General features: G+C 35.4%; 1 protein-coding gene across 3 annotated transcripts in view; it reads left to right on the forward strand.

Moving 5' to 3' along the window:
• MEIS1 (Meis homeobox 1) overlaps positions 1 to 15,306 on the forward strand; it is a 176,030-nt gene that overhangs the window by 73,144 nt on the left and 87,580 nt on the right. The window lies entirely within an intron of this gene.

The raw sequence follows: 15,306 nt of genomic DNA on the forward strand, positions 1-15,306 counted from the left end.
TTTTATTATGGTTTTAATGTGTTATCTTTTAGAAATTATGTTACAATACATGGATTCACCTACTCCTTGATTGAATTTGCATTGATAATATTGCCAGATATCTATAGAATGGATACTACTTATCGCACAGTAAAGATGTGTTGCCCACTTGCTTAAGTGGTAAGGATGCAGTGTTCATTCTAAGTGAGGTAGTAAAATTACAAAGAACCCTGTTCCCTTGGGATCATGATTTTCAGTTTTATATAGATCTCGGATAGACTGGGATTTCTTAAGAGAGAAGCTTTCTAATTGTGACTACAGGCAAAATCAGAGAAACAATTGCTCTAGGCGTCTAAATTTTTCTAAAGCAAATGTAGATAGGGCAGTGTTGCAATTGTTTATTGGCAGCTGACATGACACTGATATTTATTGTGTGCACATTCATGCACCCGCATACGTACACACATAGATTTAAGTAAAGAAAGATGGCCAACAATTAGTCAAAAACTCCATTGACTCTTCGTGCTCTGGAACAGAAGTGACCACAGCCACAACTTTCTCATATCAACAACTACAAATAGAAACAAATAACCTTTACATGATACTTTGACCCTAGCTTGTTGAAGGTGAAGCCTAATAAAAACAAATAAAAGTGAATGTAGAACAACCTTATTCTGTATCTGTATCCTGGGTGAACTGCAAAAGACGGCATATGTACAATTCCCTGTTAGTGGATAGTGAAGGGAGGTAGAGTTCCTTGATCCCCTTACCTCCCCAAATGTCTGTTAGATTGGGAGAGGTGTACGGCTAAGTCATGCATGCTTGATGTTGAAGAAAAGCCTGTTTTGTGCTTAATACATTGGAGAAATTGTTCAAGATCTGTTCATCCATGTGAAAATATGACCTCTGTGTTACTGGCGAGGTCAGCAAGACCCATGGTGTTCTGCCGAATAAGGGCAGGTCACTGGAGTTAAAGCTGCCTGGGGGCAGATTTGACTTGCACACCTAATTCTGTAAGATTTAGAAAAACAAACAACATGCACAGTGGTGAATGTGTTAAAACATGTTCTTCTCAGCCAGTATCCTTCTGCTTCCTAAAGTTCAGACATACTTTAAGCTTCCTAATCCTATTTGCTATTCAAATTGTTTTAATGTTGTGTATATTTTAATATATTCAGCTTCCTCATACCCTGTTTACATAATTTTATAGATGAGAGCCTGGAGACCAGCTATTTATATTCGCATCGTCTATTTGTTTTTTCTTATCTGCTGTTGGCTGGTGTTTTTTTTAAAATAGTGTTGTTTATTATCATATTCTAATTTATTACCTGCTTAATAAGTGTTCTCTGCAACGAGTTCCCTCTACAAGATATTCCGACCTCATCCAGATAATTTAGCTAAATAGTATATTCTACTAAACGTGACTTAAGATTGTACTTAAATGTTTCTGATATTGTATCCAGTTCTGTATCTTCAAAATGGACATGAATAAATTCTTCAAAGACACAAGAGGATTTTGGAGATTTTGATTAGGTGGACATATTTTAGCATCCATTCTCTCTTTTGTTTTATACTCTCATTAAATAAATTGGTTTATTGTTATTTATAGTGAAGGAACAATTCTGATTTTAAGCTGTACAATTTTGTTTCCACAATTACATTATTTTCAAAGATTTAGGAACCTCTGCATTTGTAAACTAGGGAGAGATTGGGAACCATGTACTTATCAGAAGATGTGTGCATTTTGTGCGGGAAGACCTATGAAATTTCCATTGGCCCGCTATAATTTTTAAATGCTAGAATTCAGATTTTAGGGGAAGTGTCATGCGGCTGCTTACTTTTTCTTCCCCAAATTATCTGTGTGTATTAGAAGTAATGAAATAAACTCTCACATTTCACTGATCTTTTCAATCTGCATGCTTGCTTCAAATAGGATTACTATAGCATGTAGGAAGACAACTCAAGCAAGATCATACTAGTTCATGACAAATATTCACTGTGATGCAATGTGGCCACCTTACCCTAACTTATTCAGTTATAAATTAGTTGGCAAAGTGATTTATGGAGTTGAGTGATGCTGTGTGCTTGCAGTGAAATTATTTGATTCACTTCTCCTTGAGTACTTATTTTTAAACAATGAGCATTCATTTACCAATACAAAGCACTTAATACATATTATCCACTTACACATTAATCCTCTGCAATTAGCATTTGAGAGGAAGGCAGTGTCCCATAGCTTATTTGGGAGCAAGGTCTGAAGGTCTGAATTATACTAAGCAGCTTGTAGGTCAGATTCCCCTCTCCCTCAATAAGTAGACAATAGATTGGAGGTATCAAGTCCTTATAAAACATTAATAACATGAAAAAGTAAGGATACTTGTAGCTGTGTGTAGACTAGTTGCTACTGCCCAATTTTGAAGACATAACTTTTTACATTTTTAAAAAGCTTAGCCAAATCCCCCCAATGGAAAGCATTGATTAAAGTTATACATGATCACTATTTTATTTATAAATCTCTCCCTTCTTTTTGGTCCATATTGAAGTAATTAACCCATCATTATATGTATGTGCAGACTAGCACAAGATAACAGATACCACAGATAACACAGTCACAGATAAGTATTTTTTCCTACAAGACCACTATATTTAAACAACAATAAGTAGATAATATTCTGATTATAACATTCCAAAGTTGTTCCAACTAATGAAGTTTATCAGGATATTTTAAGAGCCTTCTTTTTCTATATACAAATCTGTTTGGTCATTCATTCAATAACAAAGATTCTGTTGATGGTTTCTCCATAGTTTGAAATACAGTGGATATGGCTGAAGACAGCATGTCGTGAAATGTACTTGCCAGATATAGGTCTTATCACTCTAGTAGGATAAGCCTCTTTTATAATATGCAATCAGGACCTTAACAGAAAGCCTTTGTGCTTTTTCAGTTTGGTTCATGTAATTATTTTACTGTTCTTTTGATTCTTTTAAAATAGACCACATATTTTTCATTAGAAGAGTAGATTATCAGTATTGTGATAGAAATGAATTAATTAATCTGGAATATTACAGTACCTCGTTATTTTAACTAGATATGGATTGCATTAAAATCTAATGAATTTCACAATCATGGATCCTAATGTTTTAATTTATGCTATCTGACTTTTCCACATATGGATAATCAAATAGGTTGTTAGGTAAACAGACCTCAAGTTGCGGGATTCAATTTGCTTGTTTACTGTAACTTCAAGCGCTACTAACCCAAGCTTGATGCAAAAGATACTTGTTTAAATTTAAATAACACTAAAACCATGTTTTTCTTGCAAGCATCAGATAATAAGGTTTTCTGCACAAAATTATTTGTAATTACTAGAAGCTTTTTTTTTTTACTGTATTGTTTAGGATAGGGATGAAGGAATCATCCTTTACTGAAGTTCTTGTTAAAAATTGGGAATTAGAAATCTTTAATAATCTTCAATAAATCAATTTGAGATCTCCCAGTACACCAACTGTATCTTTAACCCAATCACCCCATACATTCTGTCATTTTAAACATTGATTAGGTCAAGATCTCTGTTTATGAAAATGTTAAATTAATAGCATTGTTACAAAATCCTTAGGCGAGATGATGCAACCTAATGAATTGCAATATTTTTCTGTGGCTGTATGGATGTGTATTAATTAGGAAAAGATGGAAGAGACTGTGTCTAAGTTATTTTTACTTTGGTTGGTTAAGCTTACATGCTCTGCTTTGTATTAAGCTGTACTAGGTATTTATAGGTCTTGCATAATTAAGGCTTCTGCTGTCTATTCTATATTAAGGGACGCTTGCTATAGGCAGTTGTACATGATTTGAATGGAAAAAATACTGCTACCTGGAGCAAACATAACTAAGTCTTGGTTTGGTAGCTGTGTGAAGTCACCCAAACATTGTCAACATTATCCTTGGAAGAAGGAAAACTATGTGGGTTTCATAATAATTATCTTTACTAATATTGAGAATATATCACTTGTAGAATAAAGTAGAGTATGGAGGTAACCGTCTTCTATTTTTCTTTCTTTCTTTCTTTGGTCTTTGTAATTGTAGATAATTGAGGGGCTTCTATTCAAATGAGTAAAATAAAGTAAGCAACCTGAGAGATACACACTCTGAGAATTCTCTGTGAATGAGATTCTATTCTGTCCCTCAAGCAAAACAGTAGTATGAATAAGGTGACTGGCTACCTTCTGGCTGATAAACAGCAAATCTCGCTATCTTCCTTGTTACCAATGTAGGTAATTTCCACCTCCAGACCTAAAAATGATAAGAGATAATGTGTCCAGTACTCATGAATTGTCAAGTGTCACTGAATCAGTACAAATTATAGGCAAACTCTTTGCCTTTCGCTCTCTATTTAAAAATAAAATAAAATAAACCACAGGCTTGCTTTTAGTTGCCTTTTTCAAAAGTTTGTAAGTAGTAGGCCCATGACTGTTGCATCATCATTTCAGAGATATTTCCTTATCTAAACTGAGAACCAGAATGATCATGAGCAGGCAAAAAGTTGGCAGGAGTAGCTTCTGATTTCCTGCAGGTTTCCCCATTGATTTAGCTAGGGGAAGCTGGAAATCATGATCAGGTGTCAGTGGCCCACTGTGGTGAATCTGTAGTGGCTACAATTTTGTGATTCCAACTGGTGGTGAAATCCTTGAAATTTGGTAGTAATGGATCTTGGATTTTTTGTTACATATTTTTAATGTTAGTAGATTTGAAGCACCTTGATTCAAATAGTTTGAATAAATAAATAGACAATAGAGTTTTATTAGTATATAGATGTTCTAATTAAATTTTAGTTATAGAATAGTTATAGTTTATTTCTGTCTTACTAAACACTTTTCACACACAAACATTCCTTAGAAGAGCTATATGTCTATGTAGATTCTCAGTCATCCAGGTCATGGTTGTCCCAGAGGTGTTTTTTCAAGAGACAACTGGACTTTCTAGTTTTTCTTTGAAGATGTTTTGCTTCTCATCCAAGAAGCTTCTTCAGCTCTGACTGGATAGTGGGGAATGGAAGGATGTATACTCCTTAGAAGAGCTATGTTACCTAGTTTGCAATGGTTAAGGGTCTTGCCATTAATTCCAGCTTTGTGTATCTATCAAACCTAATTGAGTTAATCAAACCTAATTGAGATATTGGGATATGTGATTTTTTTCTGTTTTCTTTAAGAGATCATACTTATTGTTTAAAAAAAGGAGCAACCCTAATATTTTTCCAGATGTCAACTCTTTGTGAAAGCATCACATAGAAATGTGTAATTCGAAGTATGGGGGCAGTGAATTGGTTCATACCTGTTATTCCCAAAATAAGAGCGTGTCTTAACTTTTTTGCCATCAAAAAAGGCACCAGGTCTTATTTACTGGGGGGATGTGTTGTCATCCACTGACTCATCTAATTCGTGTGCATTGCCCCCCCCCCCGGGCACCCTTTTCGCTGTCAGAGGCCTTCAGGAGCTTCTTCTGCAAGGCTTTCCTGAAGGCCTGACCCGGAGCTCTGTTATCAGCTGCAGAGGCCTTCAGGAAAACCTTAATGTCTGAAGGTATGTAGTAGGGCAGCTCCATACACACCCCATCCCCACCGTAGCTTAATTTTTACCTGTGCACCCTTGAATGGGTGGTGTCTTAATTAGGGCTTATTTTGGGGGTAGGGCTTATAATTGGGTGTAAATCAAACTAGGACTTACATTTGGGGTAAGTCATATTTTCAGGGAAACATGGTATGCACTTGAATTGAGGACTGCATTCTTTTCAAAGCATGTTTAATTTTAAACAAAAGCATTACTTACTTTTTTTCCAGTGGAGATTTTGAGTTTAGTATTACTCAGTTATGTTTTTGGATGAACTGTAATGGTGTTGCATAAAGAAAAGCCTGTCTTGTTCCTACATGATATTGTTGAAAACGTGGGTCTGTTCCAAGAGTCAAGCTTTATGTTTAAACCAATTTTGTGTTTTAACTTTTGTGTTGCTCTTTTAAATTAGTCCATTCAGCATGTGTTGTGTGTAGGTTGCCATAAAAGTAGGTAGCAACTGTTCCCTCCCCCAATACCAGATTAAAACATTGTGTCAGACTTTTATCATGCACTGTAAATGTGCATTTAAGTATCTTTTGGTAAAAGAAATAGCTTGTTAGCATCATCTTACATTAATAATTACAAATATTTTATTACTTTTCAAATCATTTTATGACTTCCAAATCTGTACTAGTTTGTTGCTCTTACTTAAAGTGTGTTAAAGCTCTGTTAAACTTTTCACATTCATTTTAAAATATTCTAATTAGCTATAAATGTGCAGAATTTATGAAAAGTGACAAAATCTACAATATATTTTTATTTAAGGCTGATTTTCATTTCTGTGTATAGATTTACTAATTTATTGAGAAGCATTAGGTAAAAAAGCTTAGTGTTTAGAGAAAGAGCAGTAATATGTGGTTTGCAAATGTCATGGAATTTCTTATTCCTGTCACTGCAAACAGCAGTGATTAGTGATTATGGCAACTGTAGTCCAGTAATATATAAAAGACAAGCAATTTCCCATCTTGGTTAAGGTATGGATTATAGTTGTTTCACTTTTCACTCACTCATTTTAAAAACATAAATTGTTGCTAGAAATTAAGGATTTCTAATTTTGCATCCTTTTATCAACTAAGTGAGTTTGACATATACTACACTGGAAAAAGTGCAATTATTATTTTGGTTATTATCAGCTTGTACTTTTAGTTTGCCAAATCAGGAGCTCTCCAGATTTCAGCTTCCATCATTCCCGTTAGCAGTAATAGTACAGCTACAAATCTGAATAATATTAGGTAGGATATGTATGGCATTTTTGTTGCAATCTTTTCCACTATTCTCTGTTCTCTTTCTAGAAGTTAAATCTACGTTATGATAGACTGGGGGTATCAAACTCAAGGCCCATGTGGTGCTTAGATGTGGCCCATGGGCCCGCCCTGGAAACAGCACGCAGCCTTCCTGAGCTCCATTTTCACTAGCAGAAGGCTACAGGAGGCTGTCGTGGCCAAAAACGGAGCCCGGGAGGGCCATCATGGCCGAAATCTTGATGTGTGACATCGAGCTGGTGATCTCCCCCTGGTCCCCTGAGGTCAAACACAACCTTGATGTGGCCATCAATGAAATCGAGTTTGAAACCCTTGTGATAGACTATGGGAGTCTATCAAAATGCATTCCGCAGTGCAAAAGAAATGATCTCCTAAACATACATTTTTCAGTTTCTATTAATCCTTTTCTTCCACAACACTTTATTACATTAATACAAATACTAGATTATCTATAACTCATGTGTGATATCAATATAGACCAGATCCTTCCCAACACATCTTTTGTAGGTTTCTATTTGAACAGTTTTGAGTTGATTTAAAGCCTTTTCAGACATTAAGCCAAAATTAGTCATTTTATCCATGCAAAGGCTACTGGTTCCATGGAGAGAGGTTTTTCTGTGGATTGGAGGGGACATGGTTTTGTGTGCTGCCTGTGTCCCACAAATGGTGCTTTGCTTATTTGCGCCGCCCAATTTCTGGCATGCTGGTGCTGGTCCACGGACTGGGGATTGGGAACCCTGGCTTTCAGGACCAACCACATATGAAGGACATAGTCCCTTCATCTAAACCTTTAAGAGGACAAGTGTGTTGTTCAGTTATACTTGCATTTGTTGATCTTTTCAATGTTTGACATTGAAAAGCTAGAGATGAGTTTAAAAATTATCTCTGAGCTCAACAATTGAAGAATGCCACCTAAATAATGGCTGGCCATTTCTTTTAGTATGTAGAAGATGAACACTTTGCATCTTTTGTAAGTATTAGATGAGTCTGACTCTATTTTCTGAGCTCAGTAAGGTTCCTTATGTACTGCTCATGCACTGCTGAAACTCTTTTTCTTTTAAAGGTACAAAATAGACTATTGCCACTTCAAATCTCAGTCATATATTTACACATATTGTAGCATATTCTTAATGTCCATGTGTGTCACAGTAACTGCAACTTGTCCATATGAATCAATATTCATAGATCAAGCACCATGTGGAAATCTTTACATGCTCAAGCATGAAGCTCTTCATTGAATTTGGTTCAAATATCCAACTGCTAGTTATCTTTCTAAAACAGCTTAGTATTCACTTTCTGATGCTTTAATTCTATCTACATTTAATTGGCAGTAAAACTTCCATTGAACACATATGGATTTGTTTCTGTGAATATTTTAATCCAGACATGAAATATGTATCTGCAGTTTTGGAAATGAAAGCCCAGAAATTTTGTTCAATGATAAATCTGAATAATTAGGTTCTTTTAAATGAATTTACTTTGATCATATGATCCTTAGTTTACTGTGAATGAAACAAAAGTCTAAATGTTTAAAATTGAGAAAGGTTGCCAAGATAAAATTGTGTTTAATGTGCAAAAAGAAAGAGATGTTTGAAGATGGGTTTAGGGGCAGATAATTTAAAGATTCACATGTTAACTCATGTGTTTGATTGACAAGTGTAGAAATCCATCTTCCAAATTAGTTCCGAATAGGAAAGCTCTGAAATAAACTACATTTTAAGAAGAGACAATATACTATATTAAATTACTTTTTGAAGAAAAAGGATATTGAGGAAAGATAATATATATTTAAAATTTTCATTTAATGTGCAATAAAATAAAATACAAAAATGCATTATCTTAAAGGATCATACATTGAGGTAGGATGTATAGTTTTTACTATTTAACTGCAACTGAGCACAATGTGACATCTGAAACCCAAAAGTCTGTGGTCAGACAAGATATTTTTATTGTATTAGCTTCTTGAGAACAAAAATGTGCTTCTGAAATGTCTTCTTTTAAATGACTAAAATGACTTCTATTGTGAAAAATAGAGAGAAGCTGAGTTAGAGGGAGAAAGGGGAAGAAGCTTAATTAGAAGATGCTTAATTTGTCAGACCTCAATGATAATGGTATATTACAAGCAAAGGCACATTTTAAAGCTCTCTGTTATTCCAGTGATATTTGGTACATTTCTTCACATGCACTTCCTGAAAACAAATTAAAGTAGTGAAGATAGATTCTTATCTAAATGGATTGTTACAAGCTGCAACTTGGAATGCAGGCTTATGCACTATCTGTTCCTTAGCACAGTAAATTCCAGTGCTTTGTCCAATTTTTTTTCTAAATAGCTTTAATTTATCACACATAATCTACTTGAAGGAGACATTTTAAATGTTCTAAATGGGCAGTTGGTGAGCAAGGCTTATTGGAGTTTAGCATTTTTTTAAAAAAACAAATGAGAGAAATGTGAGTTAGTACGTGTTTTTTTTTAAATAGCAGATTGGCATGATATGGTGACAGTTGGATGATGTTTGTGGTTTGGAACAATCACTGGGAAAGAAAGGTTTTAAGGAGCTATCTGTATGGTGTGCATTTTTCTTTACTGACCTTCACCTTTTACTGTCTTATTCTTTTTAAGAAATACACATTAGGGAATAAAGCAACTCTTGGAATATTATTTTTCTGTTCAAATATTGGTAGCAGTAGCATGCCTAAAGGATAATGTTATTCCAAAAATTTATCCTGTATTGAATCCAACCATTATCATTACACTGAATGGAGAAGTTTTTTTTCAATTTTATTTGAATGAAAACAAGTACAATAAATGAATTCTCATTAGTAAGGGGTGGAGTGCTTTAATTCTTTAATTACGCAGTGGCCAATGTGAATATCCTACCTTTCTGTCTATAGTAACTTCTCCAGAAGTTAGCACTCTCTATGACTTTCTACATTTCACTTAATTTCAGGAAAGAAAACTTGGGGGAATTCCTCTGTGGGAATTTTTAGATCAGGAAGTATAGATAACTGGGGAAGGCTGCAGAGTGGTGAAGGAATGTGTAGCAGAATACACACACATACACACACACACACAAACACAGAGCCCAATTTTCTATTATCTTGCAGGAAAAAAGTCAAAAATAGAATATGAAAAAACAGAAACCTCTTTCTCAGGAGGAAACAGACTTTGGGGAAAGTGGCAAATGATTTTAGCACAATATGAATTCCAACTTTCTCATAGCAATTCATCTAGAGTCAGGTGTCATATATATTCCTCCTTCTCTCTCTCTCTCTCTCTCTCTCTCTCTCTCTCTCTCTCTCTCTCTCTCTCTCTCTCTCTCTCTCTCTCTCTCAAGTTGTGTATACACACATCTACAAACAATCTGCATAAAGTGATATAATACAAATGCAACACACAGACACACATTACACCACAGGACAATACTGCATTATTATTTTTACTTCATTTTCTCTTTGACTACCATTGCAGGATTCTTTATACATAGGGTCTTTTACTTAATTGTTAATCTGATGTCTATTCTTCGTATCTTTATGGTAATATCAGAAATGAATTTAGACCAGTGGAGGTACCTAGAGGTTTTATACAGGGGTGAAATGCTATCGGTTCAGCCCAGTTCACCTGAACCAGTAGTAAAAATGTTACCTGTTCACCCGAACCAGAAGTTTAAAAAAATGCTGTGATTTAGCTTTCCTGCTTTCTAGCTAATCTAAATCGTGTGGCACAGAAGATTTTCCCCCTCCCCTCGCTGTTCGCTTACCTTTGCAGGCGCACTCTGCGCATGCGCGGAAGGTTCTGCACTTCATATGATATAAAGAAATTTGGGCCAGCAGGGATTTGGGCCAGCAGGGATCTTTTTAAATTGTCAGTGTTTTCCTTAATTTAAAATTTGAGCCTAATCACTTATGATGTCTGTTCTAAAGAATAATAATATTACAAAGGATGTTAACATTTGTGCAAAATGTAGGTTTTCTTAAAACCAAATATTCAAAATACGTAGTAGTTAACATTTCAATTTTACTCATGGGAATTATGAAAAACCAAGATTCTTTGTGTCCACAGTTTCAGGGCATATAGAAAACTCAAAAAATTTGTTAATGCTTCTGCTATTTTGTCAACTATTATTGTAGCTGGTAATTATTTGTGAAATAATTCTTAGGTTCAAAGGGCTCTCAGAGGTCTTTGTTACTTTCAGACAATTTTTTCTTGCTTATCAAGGTGATTTGGAGCACTATTTCTCTCTTCTAGAGTTTTAGCAATCCCAAAAATAAATGTTTACGTTTATCAATATATATGTTAATTCTGAGTCCCTCTCTCCTTATCTATGAAGCCCTGAGTAACTCCCTCTGTGTAAAGATGATCCATTAAGGACCATGTGTTGAGTATGTTTCTTCAGAACTGAATTCATCTCTTCATAATAGTACTCCTTCATGCCAAACTGCTGCATTTCATCAGGAAAGAGTCTGGGTCAGCTATACCAGATGCTTAACTCAGGTTTACATATACTATATCCACAGCATTCCCTTGTTTACTAATCACTTGTCAAAAAAAATGTAGTAAGATGTGTCTAACACAAATAGTTTTTAATAAACTTATGCTAGCTTCTATTAATAACTTCGCAATTATTACACTCAGTGGTTCTGAGTTCACATCCACTTGTACCTTTAGTACCCTCAAATGTAACCTGTCTGATCCTAGTGACTTGAATTCATGCAAAACAAGTAGGCATTTTCTTTTCACTTCTTTGACTATTTGAATCTGCATTTTTCTTCTGCTCCCATATGGTATAGCTCCTGGCATTTTTTTTTCTTTTGTAAAAAGCAGATGCAAAATACGAATTTGGTATTTGAGCCTTCTTCCTGTTCTCCCTTCCCAACATGCCATCTTCTCCAACCAATGGATGGTTTCCTTGACTTTTGTTCCTCACATACCCAAAGAATCTTTTGGGGGTATGTAAGGAACAATAGAAAAGTCAAAGAACTTTTTTTGTTATTTTTGGCATTCATTGGGAGCCTTAGCTCATTCAATGTAATGTTGCTGAAGAATGGAATTCTAGGATTTTTCCCTATACATTCTCTGTGTGTAACTTTCTTGGGAGGGAGGGGAAGTAAAAAGGGACAATCAAGAGAACCAAAGGGGAACTTTTAGGAAGTGAAAGGGTAGAGATTTGACCTGAATGAGAGGAACCCCTGCTGACATGGCCAGTCTGAGTCACTGAATGGCTTGAATACAATAAATGCTTCTTTATCCTGTCTTGAAAGAAACAAGATAGCACAGCCTAAATGCTGGGGTATGCTTAAATAGGCAACTCTGAGTTGTTTGAGGTAAGTGCGTTTGAAATCTGAGCCTCGGGACAATCTGTGAGTTGTCACAGGTCATCTGCCCTGCTCTGTGGGTTAGGCCCCAAATTTGTGAGGAATTGTATGTGGGCAGATTGTTGTACAAATATCTTTGTTCGTTGTCCCCTTTCACAAAACCGCAACCTGCAAAGTAGTTTAAAAATAATACTTAAATATTATTTGAAAGATCAAAAGGCCACACTAAAAGGTTTAAAAGTTTAACATATGTTGCATTGCTTCAAGATCTGAAAAACTGCACTGTAGAGCCACAGCTGTCATTTTAGTTGTTGTAAGATTCGTGATGTATGTGTTTTATATTGTTTTGTTTTGCTTAAATAGTGTCTTCTACTTGCTATGCTAAGTTCTTATGCTTCTAGCAATTTCACAGGCAAGGAGTCTGCTTCAGTGATCTCAAATCCTTTTAGACTAATTTGTGAAAAAGGAGAAAAAGAACTAGCTCTTTTTGTCCTTCACTCATTGTTCAAAAGCAGGGGTACAGGTATTTTGCAAGCAAAATTTATTTACAAGCAAGGCTTATCAAGGTACTTTTTAATGGCTAAATTACTCTGATAATGTCATTAGTGTTGAAAGAAGAAAGGAAATAGATTTCCCTTCCCCTTCCCAAAATATGCCCCACCAAGAGCATATTGTGCAGGCCAACTCATCAATGGCCATGAGAAAGATGCCAGTGACATCCAGACTCTTGCATTAGAAACTTGCATATATGTGCAACACAAATTCAAGCAATGCCCTTTATAGCCAAGGGGCATTTTTAAAAGCCTCTGGCCCCTCAGTCACTGGACTACTAGTTAATTGCCACATGGACATTGTGGCACATGGACAGATAATATGACATTTTCAGTTTCTCTTACTAGCAAACGCCACAGCGTTGCTTGCACTAGTTGCTAAGAAGCTGTCAGAAACCATTAGGAGTTGGCTGAAGTTGCCCTATGGCATTTCCTCATGGCATCAGCAAAACGAGTATAAATCACCCAGTGGAATCTACTGCTATACTAATGAGGCTGTAAGCTTGTTTATGGACTAGCATCATTTTTATGATTATTTCCACCTTTTCAGCTTGCCTTCATTGGCAGTGGGAGAAGTCAACTTCAAGCATGAAGTCACTGCTGACATTTCACAAACGTGGTTCATAGTTGCTACCATGTGGTTAGTTAGTCACTCTTCGAGTCTTTTTTTTGTTTTGTTTTTTTAAAAGTAGGGTAGAGAAAGCAGAAGAGGAAAAGTATTCCCAAGAGATCTTACAGAGGTGACAGTATTGAATTGCAGAGTGAATGGACATGCTGTTTAGACTTTTAGCTGAGATTTTTCCTTTACAAAGAATCAAGTTTCCTGAATCCTTCCCCCCTCCTCCAAAAACAATTGCATTAAAAACTATAGAAGTAATTTCTTCTAAAGGACCTTGTTTCATTAATTTGCTTTTTTCTCCCTCTTATCCTTCTTTTATCTTCTGTTGGACTGGGCTGGAGTTTATTGTTTTAAGCTTCTCTGAGCGTGCACAAGTATTTTACATGGGATTGAAAGCATTTGCTTCCAATGAAAACCTTGTCTTAGATTACAGCCCAGCGGTGTAATTTCCCTCCCAGATGGGAGTAAAGTAGCTGTATTTGCCTAAAAACAGTAGGAAGAACAAACTGTGCATTAAGCCAAGGCTGTTTTTGGCTTGAGCTAATGATGTAACAGAAATCTTTTATTTGGGATAGGTCACTGCCTGGGACTGATGGGAGGTGATCTGAGTCTTGTTTGAAAGGTTTTTCCATTGTATCTCCATAAGCCTCCCCTTTCAAAAAGGGGTGGGATGGTGGTTTCTTTTCCTAATGTTTCTGCTTTCATACAGCAGAAATAAACAGGAAAGGTTCTGGGGAAGTGTTCTTCATGGAATGCAGAAAGCCTCCCCCCTCCTAATGGAGTCTATAATTCAGGTGCCCCGAAGGCATGCTTTCAGGAATTCTTTGGCCTGAGGTAATGCTAAGCTAAGGCTGCTTTGAGGCCTTGATTATCTATTGATGCACAAAGCTGGAAAAAAATCTCCATTGAATTATAGTAGATATTTCCATAAATTATCAATGAATTCTCTTCTATCCAGGCACAAGGCATGGCTTGCTAAAATAATTTGAAGCCAGGGTGGGGGTGGGTGAATGGGCGATAAGGGAGCTGAAAGTATATTTAAAAAAAGAATAAGCAATAGGATGTCATCACATTAAAGCCCTTTTACTTTTAACCATTGACCGCCTGATATGTTTCTCCTTTCCTTGCCTCTCTTTAATTGCCCATCAGACTATAGAGAATGTGGATTAGTACAGGGAAATTTTAAATGCCGTTGTTGTTTGCTTATGTTTATTTTATGAATCATTACTTTATATGGGGAATTGCTTCTCTGAATAAAACCTTTCAAAGATTTTTATCAGCCTAAGACATCTAAAATATTACTATGAGGGTTCTTTTTTAGATATGAATGCCGCAGTTGAACTTTCATGAAGCAAAGAGCTTTCTATGAAGATAGTCGTACTCATTTTTTAAAAGAATGAATTCTTACAAGATTGCATGCTCAATCATTATTTTGAAGAATTAAAATGCCTGTTTAAAACAAAAGCTTTCTAAGTATTTTTTTTTGATACTAGTTGCCTAAATCAGATCAAAACATGAATGCTTATAAAGATCGTGACAGTGGGAGCTCCAATTTGACATCTTGTCTATATCAAAAAGATGAAATTGAAATATAAGTAATTATTCTAAGCTATTCTGAAAAATGCTTTCACAATGCTGGCCTTCCTGCTGTGTTTCTTGCAGTATGAAAAATAAGCTAAAATTACAGCATAAATAACTGGTTTTATAAATTTGAATTTCGCTAATACAATTCAGAAAGGCAGGTTCTTGATGGATATACAGTGATTGCAGATGGTGTAAGAGTTGAATGAATCATTCTATTTCTGGGCTACCCATGTGCCCATTCATAATTTAGTTTGACTCTATTTTTGTTTTTATATGATAATTTGAAGAAAAGGCATAACAAAAGTTTTATTTAAAATAACATGTGGCTATTTTTAACTCCTCAAATAAATTTTTATATATGGTTTTATCTTAAATACATCTTCCTAAGGAT

This window comes from Thamnophis sirtalis, unplaced genomic scaffold (genome assembly GCF_051295495.1).
Source record: "Thamnophis sirtalis isolate CommonGarterSnake01/CBP01778 unplaced genomic scaffold, rThaSir2_p1.2 scaffold_5, whole genome shotgun sequence".
NCBI classification, from domain to species: domain Eukaryota; kingdom Metazoa; phylum Chordata; class Lepidosauria; order Squamata; family Natricidae; genus Thamnophis; species Thamnophis sirtalis.